Source organism: Humulus lupulus, chromosome 3 (genome assembly GCF_963169125.1).
Source record: "Humulus lupulus chromosome 3, drHumLupu1.1, whole genome shotgun sequence".
Lineage (NCBI taxonomy): Eukaryota > Viridiplantae > Streptophyta > Magnoliopsida > Rosales > Cannabaceae > Humulus > Humulus lupulus.
In genome coordinates, this window is record NC_084795.1 from 157,506,113 (window position 1) to 157,523,092 (window position 16,980).

Genomic DNA, 16,980 nt, shown 5'->3' on the forward strand with positions numbered 1-16,980 from the left:
TTGGGGTTTGATTCCACCACCCCGTTTGGTGGAATTAGGGTTTCCTGAGGGCTTGGGATTGGTCCCGAGGCTAGGTTTTGGATTTGAGGTTTGGTGATGATTTTGATCTATGGATGTGACTAGGTGTACGCTAGGGCTCAGACGGGATCGTGCTTGAGGATAAAATAGAACAAAGCTAGCAAAATCTAAAGGTAAGAAAACTACACCCAATTATGTGTTTGTGATGGGACTAAGAGCTCCCTATATCTGTATAATTTCATATATGGTATTATGCCATGGGACATGTGATAAACGGCCTAAGGGTTCCGTAAATAATACTTGCGCACAGGGTGCGGCTCGGCCACTGGTAGCTAAGGACAGCTTAATATTCACTGAGCTCGGTTTAAGCGGGCCGGAGTCAGTGGAATAAATAGAGGGTGCGGCCTAAGGGCGCTAACCCTAGTTATCGTATGTGAATTGATTAATGATATGAGATGATGTACTTGGTATGCTAAATACTTGAACAACATGAATGTCTGAACTGTTGAGTATATGTTTATACTGTGTGAAGTGTCTGGTTGTTTGCTTAATGATTATGCTCTGCTATTGTGTTTTCTTGCTGGACCTTGGCTCACGGGTGCTACGTGGTGCAGGAAAGGGCAAGGGCAAGTTGCACCAGTCCTGAGAGGGAGAGCTTCAGGGCTGAATGTACATAATCAGCTGATCGGCCGCCATGACCAAGGAGTGGAACAGTACAAGAAAAGCTTAATTGTCTGTTTTTCCTTAGAGTGGCTAATAACTGTATTTTAATCCTAAAATTTTGTAGACTGTCTTTTAACTTTACAGCTTTTGGGATCCCATGTAAAGAAAATGTTTGTTTATAGAAAATGAAGCTTTTGAGACCAAAATCTTTTAACCCTAGTTCAACTATAGTATCAGTAACACGTTTCGATTTAAATCACTTGATTAGCAAGTCTTGCACCTTTATAAACGCACAGTGTAACGATCTTTGCTATCCAGAGCGTTACAACTTTGTATCAGAGCGTCCTAGGTTTAAGGGTTCCTGAAGACTGGCTGGACATGTACATTCGCTGCGAAAGACAAGCTCGACTCAGGTTTGGTAATTGTGTATACATGACTATATGTTTAAATGATTTTAATGAAATATGACTGCTGATATCTGCTTGATTAATAGGGAGCATGAGATACTGATAGGGCCTAGCCCTTGACTATTGCATGATGATATTTAGGCGTGATTATCAGCACTGCTATGCATGTGAATGAAAATATTTGGATAATTGGATGAACTGTTATATTTTGATTGTTTGTGAATACTTGGGATTCTAACGGTGGATCATGAAAGGATTATCACCCTGTCATCATAGTCTGACTGCCGAGTCATTGATTGCAGATTGACTTGGATAATTATGCATCCAAGAAAATCTACGCGACTAGCTGGCATCAGGTCTGAGACTAGAGATGATGACCACGGCCAGACCCCTCCGCCAGTCCCTGAGAACTGGCAGCAGCTTATGGCTGATATGCAAGCACGGCTACAGAGCCAAGATGAACAGATCCGATTTCTGCGACAGCAGGCTCCACCAGGGAGTGCTGCCCCTATTGTGCCACCTGCAGTGGTACCAGTTGTACAGCCAATAGAGGTTGGGAACAAATGGGAGCTGTTGTATGAGCGGTTCAGGAAACAGCAGCCCTCGATCTTTGAGGGAGGACCTGATCCACTGAAAGCTGAACAGTGGATGACCATGACTACTACCATTCTGGACTTTATGAGGGTAGAGGGACATGATAGAATGGCCTGTTCAACATATATGCTGAGAGAGGATGCTCGAATCTGGTGGGAGGTGACATCACAGACCAGAGATGTTACTACTTTGACTTGGGAAGGATTCAAGGACCTATTCAGTCAGAAGTACTATAATGTTGCCATCAGGGCCCCGCAGTACAGTCCTGATGTGCCTCAAGCCTGTTATAGTGCCATGCCTGTCGGGTACGGAGCAGCTCGCACTGGATTTAGTGCATTAGCCTGCTTTTAGTGTTGGAGTAGCTACTCCCGCCCAGCCAGCTGCACCTAGTGAGGGCCTAAGTTGGAGTAAAAGCAGGGGTAAAGGCAAAGGGAATAACAAACTGAAGAGAGCTGGTGCTCCCAAAGAGAAGTATACTCCTCAATGCTCTGAGTACACCGATCTTGTCGATACTTGAGAAAATATCTTCATAGCTACGGAGTAGCAGGTTCACTACCAGATGCAAGTTTCACAACGATGTGGGACACCATACCAAAAAATGTAGACAACTTTGTGATGAGATAGAGAATCTCATCAAATTGGGGAATCTTCACCAATACGCCAGGGCTGGAGCAAGCCCAGATCAAGCTCCTTTTGGAACTCAGCCCACACATCAGCATGTGGTCCCACGACAAATTCAAGGCCAAGTGTTGACTGCTCCCACCTAGGTCAACAGACAGTAGGGAAAATTTCTAGAGGACCCCACCTGGGGGCACATGGAGGGGCTCATAGAACAAGTATGCACGGGACATCAATCATGATGATGAAGTGCTTGCACTGACCCAGCTCCCAGCGCTGATGTCGTGGATGACAGATCAGATAATAACCTTCTTTGAAGATGATGATCGAAGAATGCACTTCCCCCACCATGATCCGTTGGTAATCTAGAGTCAAACCTCCAACAAATTGGTAGCATGGATTTGTGTGGAAACATGAGTTCAGTGAACATCCTATTCAAGTCAGCCTTTGAAAAGATTAGGGTGACGACAAATGATCTTTCCCCATGCACCTCAACACTGCATGGTTTCTTGGGTAAAATCCTACCTCCCACGGGACAGATTAAGTTGGCAATGACACATGGAGAAGTGCCTTGACACACCTTCAAATATTGCACCTTCGTGGTGGTGGACTGATCCTCCGCTTATAACGCCATCTTGGGTCGTCTGGCCCTGGTGGATTTTGGAGCAGCCACCTCTATTCGCCAATTGTTCATGAAGTTACCCACAGACATGGGGATTGACACAGTTCGTGGGGACAAGAAAGAGGCCCGCCAATGCTACAATGTGTCACTCAAGCACAAATTGTAGCCTGCTCTAGAGAAGATGAAGGTCTAGGCTATCCTTAAAGAGTGGGAGTCCTATGAGTTGGACCCTAGGGTTGGAGATGATGGGGCTATTGAGCCTACGTAGGAGATTGAAAAAGTCATCCGCGACGAAGCCAACCCAGAAAATAAGACAAAGGTTGGGAATAACCTCAAGGCGGAGGTCCAAGATGTTCTGGTAAGCTTTCTTAGTGAGAACTAGGATGTCTTCCTCTAGTCTCACGCAAACATAACGGGGATCAATTCGAACATCATTTGCCATGCCTTGAACATAGACCCAAATGTTTCCCCAGTACAACAAAAAGGAGGACAATGAACCCAAAGAGGGCAAAGGCCTTGAAGGCGAAGGTTGATAAGCTCATCGGGAATGGGTTCATTTGGGAGGTCCAATACACCAAGTGGTTGGAAAACCCAATGCTGGTCCCAAAGCCTAACAAAACCTGGAGGACTTGTATTGATCTCTCTGACCTCAATAAGGCCTACCCAAAGAATTTATTTCCATTACCAAAGAATGACCAGATGGTGGATGCCACCTTCGGGCTTGAGCTCTTCACATTCATGGATGCTTATTCGGGGTACAACAAGATCTCTATGCATGTCACAGACAATAATCATACCAACTTTCGAATAGACAAAGGTGTCTACTACTATAAAGTGATGCCTTTTGGTTTGGCGTATGCAGGGGCCACGTTCCAAAGGTTAGTGAGTATAATGTTCAAGAACCAGCTTGGATGGAACAGGTAAGTGTACATGGACGGGATGCTGGTGAAGTCTAGGGCAGCCCCAGACCACGTTAAAGATTTGGAGGAAGCATTCTAAGTCCTCCGCAAGTTTAGGATGAAGTTGAATCCCCAAAAGTGCACATTTATTGTAGCCTCCGTGAATTTCCTCAGATTTATTGTGAGCGCCCAAGGAGTTGAAGCAATCCTGAGAAGATCAAAACCTTGATCGAGATGCAATCCCCAAGGAAGCACAAGGATGTGCAGAGCCTGACTAGTTGGATAACAGCTCTCAGCCACTTTGTATCCAAGGCTACTAACAAGTGCATCCTTTTCTTCAACACCCTCCGAGGAGGTCAAATATTTGAATGGACAGAGGAATGTGAGCAGGCTTTCTAGCAGCTTAAGGCGCACATCGTGAATTCTTAGATTTTGTCAAAGCCCATGGATGGAGAACCCCTACTCCTCTACATGTACATCATGGAGAACACCATCAGTGCAACCCTAGTATGCGAGGAGGGTGCTATCCAACACCCTATCTATTATGTGAGTAAGAGACTCTTTGGAGCAGAGTCTGGATAACCACTAATAGAGAGGCTGACTTTTTTCTTGATAGTAACATCTCGGAAACTCAAGCCTTATTTGCAAGCATATCCAATCAGAGTGTTCACCAACCAGCTTCTTAGACATGTCCTTCAAAATTCATAGTCCTCCGGGAGACTCCTTAAAAGGGCAGTCGAACTTAGTCAGTTCGATATCACTTATCACCCTAGGACAATCATAAAGGGATAAACACTGGTGGACTTCATCGCAGAGTGCACTGGAATTCATGAGAGGCCCAAGGGGGTCCAACCTGTTGAGCCTATGTGGAAACTGTATGTGGACGAGTCCTCTAATGAGAACAGGGTTGGAGTAGGATTAATCTTAGTGCCCCCCGAGGGGCACAGAGTTCACAATGCCCTGAGATTCAGTTTTGATGGCTACAAAGCTGAGTATGAGCCCCTCATAGACAGTGTGAATGTGGGAAACTCACCGAAGAAGTAAGGCACTCAAAAAGAGGGCCTTGCATACGTATGGGACCTCACATAGCGAGGCCAGGCGCACGGACAGGCTCCCTTGATGTCGCAGCATGTGGAAGGACACGCATGGCCAAGGGGATAGCCTCGCATAGCGAGGCCCAATGCATAGAGGGGCCTCCTTGGTGTCGCAGCAACGGACGACCGCGGATTGCCAAGGGAATAGCCTCGCATAGTGAGGCTCGATGCACGGAGGGGATCCCTTGATGTCACCCCGATGGAAGGCTGCGCATGGTCAAGGGAATAACCTCGCATAGTGAGGCCTGATGCACGGAGGGGCTCCCTTGATGTCGCGCCGACAGAAGGCCGCGCATGGCCAAGGGAATAGCCTCACATAGCGAGGCCTGATGCACGGAGGGGATCCCTTGATGTCGCACCGATGGAGGGCCGATGCATGGAGGGGCTCCATTGATGTCACAGCTTGCGGAGCACCGCGCATGGCCAAGGGGGCAGCCTTGCATAGCGAGGCCTGATGCATGGAGAGGCCTCCTTGGTGTCACAACGATATCAACAGCCTCAAATAGGCACACAAGGTACCCCGCCTAAGGTCCTCACTATGCGAGGACCAGGTGCATTTGAAACATCCTCGGTAAAGGTCGTACGCATAAGCATAACTGAGGGACCTAAGGACCTAGCTATCCGAGATCGTCCTTATGCAAAGGCCTCGACGAACATAAGGGACTCGCTATGAGGGGCCATCCCTATGCGAGACCCCTTTGCATCACGCCCTTGTAGATGAAACCATGCGAGACCCCTCATAATTCTGCCTTGAAGACCGCTTCGCGATGCCATTGTCTCCTAAACCCCTTTATAGAACACATACTCTGCTGATGAGGCCCTACCTTACTCTCTAAGGTAGGTATCACCAGCGAGGCACGTATCTAGTATGTGTCAACCAAGGTCGCCTCTTACAAGACACGAAGTTGGGAACATCTTAAGTATACAAGGGGCCATTTCCTACATCAACCTTTGGCTTTAAGGAAACCCACTCTACCTTGGGACGAAACCTGCAAGCTTTCCAACACGTAGTAGAATACAAAGAAGCTTGGAGCAAAGGCATATCTTGGAAGAACAAGAACAACCATCATGTTTGGGGGCATAAGCACGAGTACGGAATGTACCAGAATGAAGAGGTCAGAGGTGTGGCCCTAACATCCGTATAACACAAGTAGCGATGGTACAAAATAGTACACAGAGTGGTGGCACTACCTACTTACCTCTGACCATGTACCAGGGCCGACACACCCGTCAGTACCACTACAATATGTGTCACTACCCTGACATTGTACTTATGTACTATCTTGTCCCCCAGGACCACTATGTATCAGGAGCCATTAGAGCTCCACTATAAATAGATCGTCACCCCTCAAACAAAGGGGTTGGAAAAAATTCCTGGTAGTGAGAGATAGTAAAGCAATAAATGAGTCTTTCCTCCATTGTTGTTCTGCATGTTTCTTACTTAAGTTTCTCCTAAGTTCAATCTACGTATTTTCTTTGTAAAAAGCTTTGATTTTTCCATCCATATATCGCTGTCAAGTTTCTTCCGTCAACAGTTTGGCATCGTCTGTGGGAAGAACAACTATCAAGCCAAGGTTCTTTCATCACTTGCAGAAAGGAAAAGTGCCAAGGTGTTCAAAATGCCTACGTCAACTACAAGATGTTGAGGTTCTCCTGGATGGAGAGCAACTGAGGGCCTCCCGGAAAGAACCCCCTCTGCCTAAGCAGAGGGATATGTCATAGGGATGTCCACTAAGGGAGGAGAAGGAAGCATCGTCCCCTGCTATCCGGCCCGACGGAGGTCACCCAGAGCCACCAACGCATCCACATCCCTGGCCCCCGATGGCACCACGCTCCGGCCACCGAGACTCGGGTCCCTTGATGTGAAGGCCAGGCAAAAGTTCCCAGGTACACTCGGTGAGTTCCAGCTCAAGGACTCGCTTCTATGTGGACGAAATTCACGAGTTGCACAAGAAGAACTGAAGGTTGGAAGCCACGCTAGAGAACATGCAAGAGGTTTTAAACAACCTTCTGCAAGGAAAGTCAAGACTACCCCTTCCAAAGTACAAAGAAAAAGGGCGAGAAAGAGGGGAAACCACTATCCCTGTGGACAATGGGAGAACCCGACTTTCCACCAGCAACACTCCCCAGAAAAAATACCATGTTGGGACCTAGGCTGGCGAAATACCCCCAGGAGCAAGGGCGGAGGAACAACGATGGTCATAGGAATGAGGAAGAAGTCACCTCTAAGGAGGTGATGCCTGACCTAAGAGAAAAGATCAATGGGAGGAGGTCAGAAGTGAGGATGACGCCCCCTCAAAAGGATGAAGAAAAGAGAAAGGTCAATCCCACCGAGATGAGGGAGTCCTTACATTGGAGGCGACAAGAGCTAGACACCGATATGAGGAGCCTTTGGAGCAAGATTGCCACAGTGTCAGGGGGCACGTTAATGATGAAGAGTTCAACTACGAGTCACCTTTCACGTGAGAAATCCAGTTGGAATGACTCTCGACTAACTTTACAAAACCCCATATGACCCTATACGAGGGTACCTCGGACCCCAAGTACCACTTGGACACCTTCAATGATTTAATGAAGCTGAGAGGGATCAATAGCAGAGCAAGGTGTCAGCTGTCACGCTGAAAGGGCCTGCTTACAAATGGTTTAAGAGACTGAGGTCGGAGACCATTTGGTCATGGCAGCAATTTTCTGATGAGTTTCTCAAACAACATTGTGCCGTGCACGATTACACCATGCCGGGCACCAGTCTCGCTAACATAAAGCAAGGTGAAGGAGAAAGCTTAAAGAGCTATATTCATAGGTTCAACATGGAGGCAGCCAAGGTGGGAAGCTTGACCAGGGAAGAACTCAAGATGGCAATCACGGCTGGAGTGCGCCCACGTAGCAAGCTTTGGGATAATATGCTCTAAAGGGAAATCATCGACTTAGATGACTTCTACGAAAGGGCACAAAAGTACATTCGTGTCGAGGATGGCCATGATAACTAGTAAAGGATTATGACTGTGAAATTCTATACCACCCACGAAAAGCAAACATAGTTGCTGATGCGCTAAGAAGGAAGAGTTGCGGAAATTTGGAGCATTATCCGGAATAGAAAGCCACTACAGTAAGAGCTGATCAATGCCGGAATAGAAGTAGTCATTGGTCAACTAGCTAACTTGTTCGTTCAGCTAAGTCTGTTAGAAGATATACAAATTGGGCAAGGGCATGATGACACGTTAGTATCACATATGGTTGCAGTCAAAGAAGGCAAGGCCATAAATTTTCTCTATATCAACACAAAGGGTTCTTGAGACATTAGGGACGGGTATGCATGCTGAATGGCAAAGGGTTTAAGATGAATATTTTAGAAGAGGCACACACTACCCCATACACAGTTCACCCAAGGTCGACAAAGATGACTCACGACCTTAAGGCACTATATTGGTGGCCGAGAATGAAGAAAGGCGTAGTAGAATATGTGTCTAAATGCTTAGTACCAGCAAGTGAAGGCAGAACATCAGCGACATGCATGCTTATTGCAACCGCTTAGTATTCTGGAATGGAAGTGGGAAGACATAGCCATGGACTTAGTGACAGTATTACCACGAACAAATAAGTAGCATGACTCGACTTGGGTAGTAGTAGATAGACTAACCAAGTCAGCTCACTTCCTGCCTATCAAGACTACGTACACAATAGACCAGTACGTAGACATCTATGTTTGAGAAATAGTACGACTGCATGGAATCCCTAAGACCATAGTATTCGATAGAGGATCGGTGTTTACATTGAGATTTTGGGGAAGCTTGCAGCAAGCCATGGGTGCCATGTTAAGTCTTAGCACGATATTTCATCCTCAAATCGACGGTCAGTCTGAGCGTACCATATAGATTTTAAAAGATATGTTGTGCGCTTATGTACTAGACATCGGAGGATCGTTGAGTAAGTATTTTCCACTGATAGAGTCCTTCTAAAACAATAGCTACCAGGAAATGATTGGTATGGCACCCTATGAGTTACTTTGTGGAAGGAAGTGTCGATCGTTGTTACATTGGGACGAGATAGGAGAAAGACAACTTCTTGGACTCGAAGCTGTTAGAGAGACTCAGGATGCTGTGGCACTGATTAGAAAGTGTATGCTCACTGCTCAGAGCCGATAGAAAAGTTATACGGATGCCAAGCGGCAAGATGTGGAATTCAAAGTCAGAGATCAAGTCTTCTTAAATATATCTCCTATGAAAGGTGTGAAGCGGTTTGGGAAGAGAGGCAAACTTAGTCCCCGATTTATAGGTCCTTTTGAGATATTGGACAAGGTGGGAACAGTTGAATATAGATTAGCCCTACCCCCAGCTCTAGCAGATAGCCACAATGTATTTCGCATCTCGAAGCTGCGTAGATATGTGTCAGACCCATCTCACGTCCTCAAGTAAAATACGATAGCACTCCAGAAAGACTTGAGTTACAAGGAACGACTGGTTAGCATCCTAGATAGAGAGATGAAGGAATTACGGTCTAAGAATATTCCGATAGTCAAGGTCCAATGGAGTAATAGTTCACGACGGGAGGCAACATGGGATTTGGAGGAAGACATCTTAGCATGGTATCCAGAATTGTTTGGTAAGTAAATTTCAGGGAAGAAAATCTTTTAAGTAGGGGAGAATTGTAGTGTCTCAGAATTTTACTTAGCTAGATAGTAGTAGTAGTAGCTAGTAGTAGCTTGTAGTATGTTAGTTTCCATGGATTTTGGTTCAAGTCGGGACTTAGTTGGGAACTCATAGCAACAGTTATAAATTTTATAAGTTTATCCTATAGTTTAGAAATAATAATTATAACATAAGGTTTGATTAATATAGCTGGTTATGGAGGTATTGTTTATTATAACCTAAGTTTTAGATAGAATTAATAAGGACGTGACAATTGTCACAAGCATGTTTATTAAGGATTTAAGTATTTTGATGAATAGTTTAATTAAAAGAAAGATCTAGAAGCTCTAGAACATTCCAGCAGCTGTTAGGATAAATTTTACTTAGTCAAAGTTGTTTAATAAATTTAAAATATGCTGAAAAAGTGCAAAAATGTGTTTGATATATCAACGTATGCTGAGATATCACAGCTATAGAGGCCGATATATCGCCTACGTGAGATACGGAAAACACGTCAACTTCGCATGAACGAAAGCCTAAAGGCTCGGGGTAAAGGTCCAGGCGATATATCGCCCATGGTAGGCGATATAGCGCCTCTGGGAGTCAATTTTTGAAACATGGGGATTTAAATTTAAAAACAGCCTTAACCATTTGGACTTGCTCTTGAACAATTTTGATCGAGTTTTTGGCATCTGTTGAACGAAAATTCAAATCTTTTTCATTTTAAATTCATTTATTTATTCATCTTAAAAGGGGTTAGCTTCACTCCTTAAACTCTATAAATAGGACCTAGTACTAAACCATTTCACTCATCATTCACGCATTGTTCAGAGTCTTCATGCTGCTAAGGTTACTATATATAGAAACACTTGGGTTTTGGGTTAAAAGCTTTTCCAATGGAAGCTTTTCTAAACACTTGGGAAGTAAGATAGAGTGTTATTTCAATATCGAGGTGTAGATCAAAGTCATAGTTCATCCAAGGTATTATTATCCTTAAGTTCAGTTCTTAATGGTTCTTTAGTTTTCTTTTGTTTTCATTCAGATCCTAACTCTTTGTTATGATTCTTTGTTAGGCGTTTAAGTTCTTTGAAACTTAAGGTTTTCGGTAACTTTTCACTTTGATGGTTTAGTTCTCTTTTTCGTCTCTTTTTTCTTTAGAAACTCATGGTTTATTGTTGATTTTAGGAGTTTCCAAATCTCGTTCTTGTCTCCATATCCCGTTTTTTGGTAAGGAAAATAGGTTAGATTATATGTGTTATGTTATGATATATTTTATGCTATGATATGATATGTGATATGATAAATGTTTTGTAGTCACTTGGGCATATGACTTGTTTAGATAGCAAGCCCCAATTTTTTTTATCATTTTCGTGGTTTAGAGTTGTGATTTAGCCTAACTTGATTAGTAGACAGAGGACTTAGATGGGTGATTAGTGTTCAAAAGTATCATTTTATTAGTCTTAAAGTTTAAAATTAATTAAGTTTTAATTAATATTTTCATGGATTTATTGTCATATATTTTATATTTGAAAATATTAATTTTAATTTAATTTGTGTTTAATTTCAGGGAATAAAATGTATTTTGACACAAAGAAAAAGAAAGAAGAAAGAAAGAAATATAATTGAAAAAATGATGATAAAGTGGTATTTTTGAAGGTGACTTAGGCCCAAAACCGAGCCCAGCCCAATCTTTCAGCAGGTGCACACGCTGCCACGTGGCAGCAGGCCATTTGTCCAAGCAAGCTGCTACCAGCCGAGCCGCCTGCACCAGCTCCACCAGCTGCTTGACACGTGTCCCCTCCTAGCCACCCACCTGATGAAGCCGAGCCGCGAGTCGTCCCATCAGTTGCCACACCTGACGTCGCCTGCCACGCCTTCCTGCTGAGCCAACCAAGGGACACCACGCGTCCCACTGCCTGGCGGCTGCTCCCCACGCCCCAACAAAGCAGCTGCCACCATTCTGCCGAGCCAATCAATTTCTGCCACGTGGCCCAGATGTCTCCCACGGCTCAACACCATTTGCCTCACTTCCATCCGTTTTTATGCCACTTTCCCACTATTTTGTACACGATTTTACATTCTTTTAGGTCTATTTCCACTATAAATAGATAACCAAATGGAGTAAAAAAGCACCAGATTGTGGAATTAAGCGTGGAGATTATAGTGAGAGGGAAAAACATTTTTGTTCTTATTTTTCTTTCATTTCTTTTACAATACTTTGAGTTAAAACAATGCCTATTTTAGGCTAAATTCTCTTGTGGAAAGGCTAGAGTGAAGTTCATGTTTCACATTATATTTTTAATATATTGATTCTTTATTTTGTTCTTCATTTCTATATCTTTGTTACAATTAAATTTATTTTCTTCTAATTTTTATTAGTGTCTTTTACACAAGTCTAGTCATGCTCTTCTTATGTAATTTAGGCTCTTAATTTAATTTAGGATATTTGTTATATTATATGCTTTTTACTGCATTCTGCCATTGGTATTTTGTCGCTCAAAGGTATATAATATGATAGGTTTTTAAAATTAGACGTTAGTATAATTTAATTAAAAAACATATTTTAAGGTGAGCTTTATTATATATATTTTCCAACTATAATTAATGGTGTAGAATTATAGTTGAGTATAATGAATCAATTTTATTAAAATATATATATGTTTGCATGAATGAAACCTATGACTTCCATTTTTTCTTTCTGATTCTAATTCCTCGATTTTGTTTATTTAATATAAAATATATATATTCTTTCTCAAAGTTACATTATTTATAATTTACTAATCTTTCTTTTTATTTGTTGTAACGCCCTGGATAGCCAAGACCGTTACACTGTGTACTTGTAAAGGTGCAGGACTTGCTAATCAAGTCATTAGTTTGAAAACGTGTCACTAAACATGTAAAGGCTAAGATTAAAAAGGTTTTGGTCTCAAGAGGCTAATTTCATATATTTAAATTGTAGTAAATATGGGATCCCATATAAAAACAAAGTTAGAACAAGTTTACAGACTCTAAAAAATACATGAACATCCACTAGCCATACTAAGGCAAAACAGACAGTTTTTAGGTTCCATGTCCTTGCTTAGATCTCAACCGTGGCGGCCGAGCACCTGGCTATGTACATTCTGCTCACTGAGCTCTCCAATCAGGGCTGATCTAATTTGCCCTTGCCTTTACCTGCACCACGTAGCACCCGTGAGCCGAGGCCCAGCAAGAAAACATCATAAATATCTCAAACAATGATAACAGACAAACAGTTCAGTAAGCATGTATTCCCTTCAGATAATCCCCAACAGATATTCAGCATATGCAATCCAATACAAGATATATTCTATCACATATAATACTCATATCACATAATATTCAGAGCCGACGACTTAGGCCGCACCCTCTGTTTAACCCACTGACTCCGGCCCGCTTAAACCGAGCTTAGTGCATAATAAGCTGTCCTCGGCTACCAGTGGCCGAGCCGCGCCCTATGCGCTAGTGAAACCCTTGGCACCCTTAGGTCGTTGGTTCACTAAATGGCTTGCATGGCATAATACCATCTTTTCAAGCATTTACATTAGGGAGCCCTTAGTCCCGTCTCATATAATCAACCAGGTGCAGTTTTCTTACCTTTAGTCTGTGCAGTTATTGGATTACGAGCTACGCCTCTCAAGCACGATACATTCCCGAGCCTAAGCCTTTATCACCTAGTCACAACCAAAGTATAGGGTTCCATTAATACTCCAATATAGGTTTCTAGTTACAAAACTAACTCCCGAGATTCCAAATTCCACCAAGCACAGTGGTGAAACCAAACCCGAGCACACTAGACCACTTTCCCGTGCTTAAAACCCTAAAAAACTCATGTGTGAAACCAAGGGCTGCGGCCTCTAAAGCCTAGCCGCGGCCCTTCCCCAAAACAGAACCTACTCCCACGCTGAACCACACACGCACCGCGGCCCTTGCCTTGGGCGCCGCGGCGCGCCCCCTTGGCCGAGCCTCCTTGGCTTCTTTGCATGCTAGGGCCGCAGCGCTCTAGAACAGAGCCACGGCCCTCCCCTTCGAACCCAGAATTTACACCATTTCTAAGTCTGAAACCTCACCTTAAACCATCCCAAAGCTTCCCAACTCTTAACCAATTAATTCCCAACTTCTTTAGCATGATCTAAACAACATAATTCCCAAGAAAACACAGCCTAACACACTCTAATCTCCTCCTTTCAATTTATGAAACCCAAGTGCTATAAACACTCAAACCAGCCACTCAAACTCAATTTAAAACCTCCAAAATTGGAGTTGAAACTTACCTTTGCTATGGAATCACTTCACCAAGCTATAGCCAAGCTAAGTTCCCAAGTTTTCCCTCTTAATTCTGCCTTAAGACATCAAACCATATTTGTTTCAGCACTTAACCAAAACCCAGCTGGAACACAGAATTCAACCACAGAAAAGATGTTTAGATGCTTACCTTAATCCCTGATTTAGTTCCTTGATTTACTCCTAAGCTAAACCTTCAATTCCTCATCACAAATCCAAGAGATTCCAACTTGTTTCCCCTTAGTTTTCTGTGTTCCTTTCCTTGGTTTTCCCTTAAGCGTGAAAGAGAGCTGAGACTAAGTTTAAGTCAGTTTGTGTTTTTCTTCTAAAAGCTTCTCTATGTCTAACTTACTTGTTAAGTTAATCCCGAGGCACAGGGTGCCGGAACCGTCCCCAAGGCGAAAATGGTAAAATCCCCCAATATTCCCGCCTAGACATTCTAACCTCAAATATATCTCCATATATTTATTTTCATGACCCCATAATCCAAATCGCTACCCGCTATCTAAAAGTACCCCCGACTTATCCAAAGTCATAACTTAAGCCCTGTTGTCACTTTTCCCACTATCTGACCCTAGAATCGTCTTGAGTCGTGCTCAGCGAACCTGTCCACATAATAATGTGGTTCTCACATATATCACATATCATATTACCACACAATATAATCAGTTATCATATAAACATTATTAAACATATAATTACTCATTAAATCTCAATTATTCCATTAATGCCCTCCTGGCACACTAATCAAGGCTCTTAAGCCTTATTAGCGAATTTGGGTCGTTACATTTATATTTTACCTCTCTATGGATACGACATAGCCTGATTACTACTGCGACTGCTTAGGAGTTTATTGGGCGATATCAATTTTTGGCGCCGCTGCCGGGGAGGTAATTCTACAATTAAAGGATTGCATGGTAAATTAATTTTTTTCCTATATAAAAAAAAAAGTTGTATAATTTTTTGTTTATCATCATGCCCTTGCCCGATCCGTATATCTTCTAACAGACTTGACTGGATGGACAAGTTAGCCAGTTTACCAATGACTACTTCTATTCTGGCATTGATCAACTCCTGTGGTAGTGACTTTTCTATTCCAGCTAACGCTGCTAAACTTCCATAGCTCTTCCTACTTAGCGCATCAGCAACTACGTTTGCCTTTCCCGGGTGGTATAGGATTTCGCAGTCATAATCCTTCACTAGTTCTAACCACCTACGCTGCCTCATGTTAAGCACCTTTTGAGTGAAGAAATACTTTAAGCTTGTGTGGTCCGTATAAATCTCACACCGTTCTCCATAAAGATAATGGCGCCAGATTTTTAATGCAATGACCACCGCTACCAACCCCATATCGTGCGTTGGATAACATTGCTCATATTCCTTCAACTGCCTTGAGGCGTAGGCTATCACCTTGTCATTCTGCATCAGCACACAACCCAATCCTTGCTTCGACACATCACAGTAGACTACAAACTTTTCGTTGGGTGTCGGTACACAAAGTACTGGTGTTGAGCATAGCTTATCCTTAAGCAACTAGAAGCTCTCTTCACACTTATCTGTCCAGTTGAACCTTTGTTGTTTCCGGGTCAGGTTGGTGAGTGGAGTGGCTTTCTTAGAAAAGCCCTCTGCAAACCTCCGGTAATAACCTGGTAGTCCCAGAAAACTTCTTACCTTGGACGCATTCTTAGGTCTTGGCAAATCCTTCACAGCCTCTACTTTAGATGGGTCTACAGCAACTCCTTCCTTGGATACTATGTGCCCGAGGAACGCTACTTGCGAAAACCAAAATTCACATTTTTTAAACTTGGCGTAAAGTAACAAGGTCATCCCTAAATGTTCCTCGTGCTCAGCTTCGTCCTTTGAGTACACCAAGATATCGTCGACGAATACTACGACGAATTTGTCCAAAAGACCCTATTCATTAATCCATAAACACGGCTGGAGCGTTGGTAAGACCAAAAGACATAACTAGAAACTCGTAATGTCCATAACGAGTTCTAAAAGCCATCTTGGGAATTTCTTCTTCCCGTACCTTGACCTGGTGATACCCGGACCGTAGGTCAATCTTTGAAAACATGGTTGCCCCTCGAAGTTCATCAAACAAGTCATCAATTCGGGTTAGCGGGTACTTATCCTTAATTGTCACCTTATACAGCTCGTCGCAATCTATGCACATCTGCATACTTCTATCATTCTTCCTCACAAATAGAACTGGTGCTCCCCATGGCGAATGGCTTGGTCTAATGAAACCCAAGTCTAAGAGTTCTTATAGCTGCGTCTTTAACTCCTTGAGTTCGGTCGGTGCCATCTGGTATGGGGCCTTTGAAATAGGCTCGGTGCCCGGTACTAGTTCGATTGTGAAGTCTGTCTCCCATGTCGACGGCAATCCTAGTAGTCGTCAAGAGATACCTCTGGGAATTCCTTTATAATGCGAACGTCTCTAATTTTAAGTGGTGTTTCCTTTACCACATCTGTGACATTGGCTAAGAATGCGTGACATCCTATTTCTATCATCCTCTGAGCTTTGAGAGATGAAATAAGCGGTGTACGTAGTCCTAAAATTTTTCCCATATAGCATAGTTTCTGACCGTCAGAAGTCTCGAGCATCACTTGCTTACGTCTGTAGTAGATGGTTGCGCCATGCCTTGCTAGCCAATCCATGCCCAATATTACGTCGAAGTATTTGATCTCCAACTCTATCAGGTCTCCTTCTAGTTCTATGTCCTCAATTTTGATCGATACGTCCTATACTATCAGTGATGATAGGACTACTTCACCCGAAGGCAACTATGTCACAAACCTAGTTCTACAAGGTCTGTCTAATTTCTCTAGCACTCCTAACGAGATATACATGTATGTTGTTCCCAAATCAAACAATACTAGAACATATACTATGGAGGATAGGAATCTGACCTGTGACCATTTTATTACTAGCAGGGGCTTCTTTCTGGGTTAAGGCAAAGACTTTAGCAGGAACCATCTTGCTGTCCCTTTTCTCCTCTAGCTTGAGCTGGGGACATTGCCTCCTTTGGTGACCTTCCTAACCACAGTTGAAGCATCATTTGGTGTTTGTACGACACTCACCAGGATGTTTCTTTTGGCACTTAGCACATTGCGGGTATTCTACATAACCCGCAC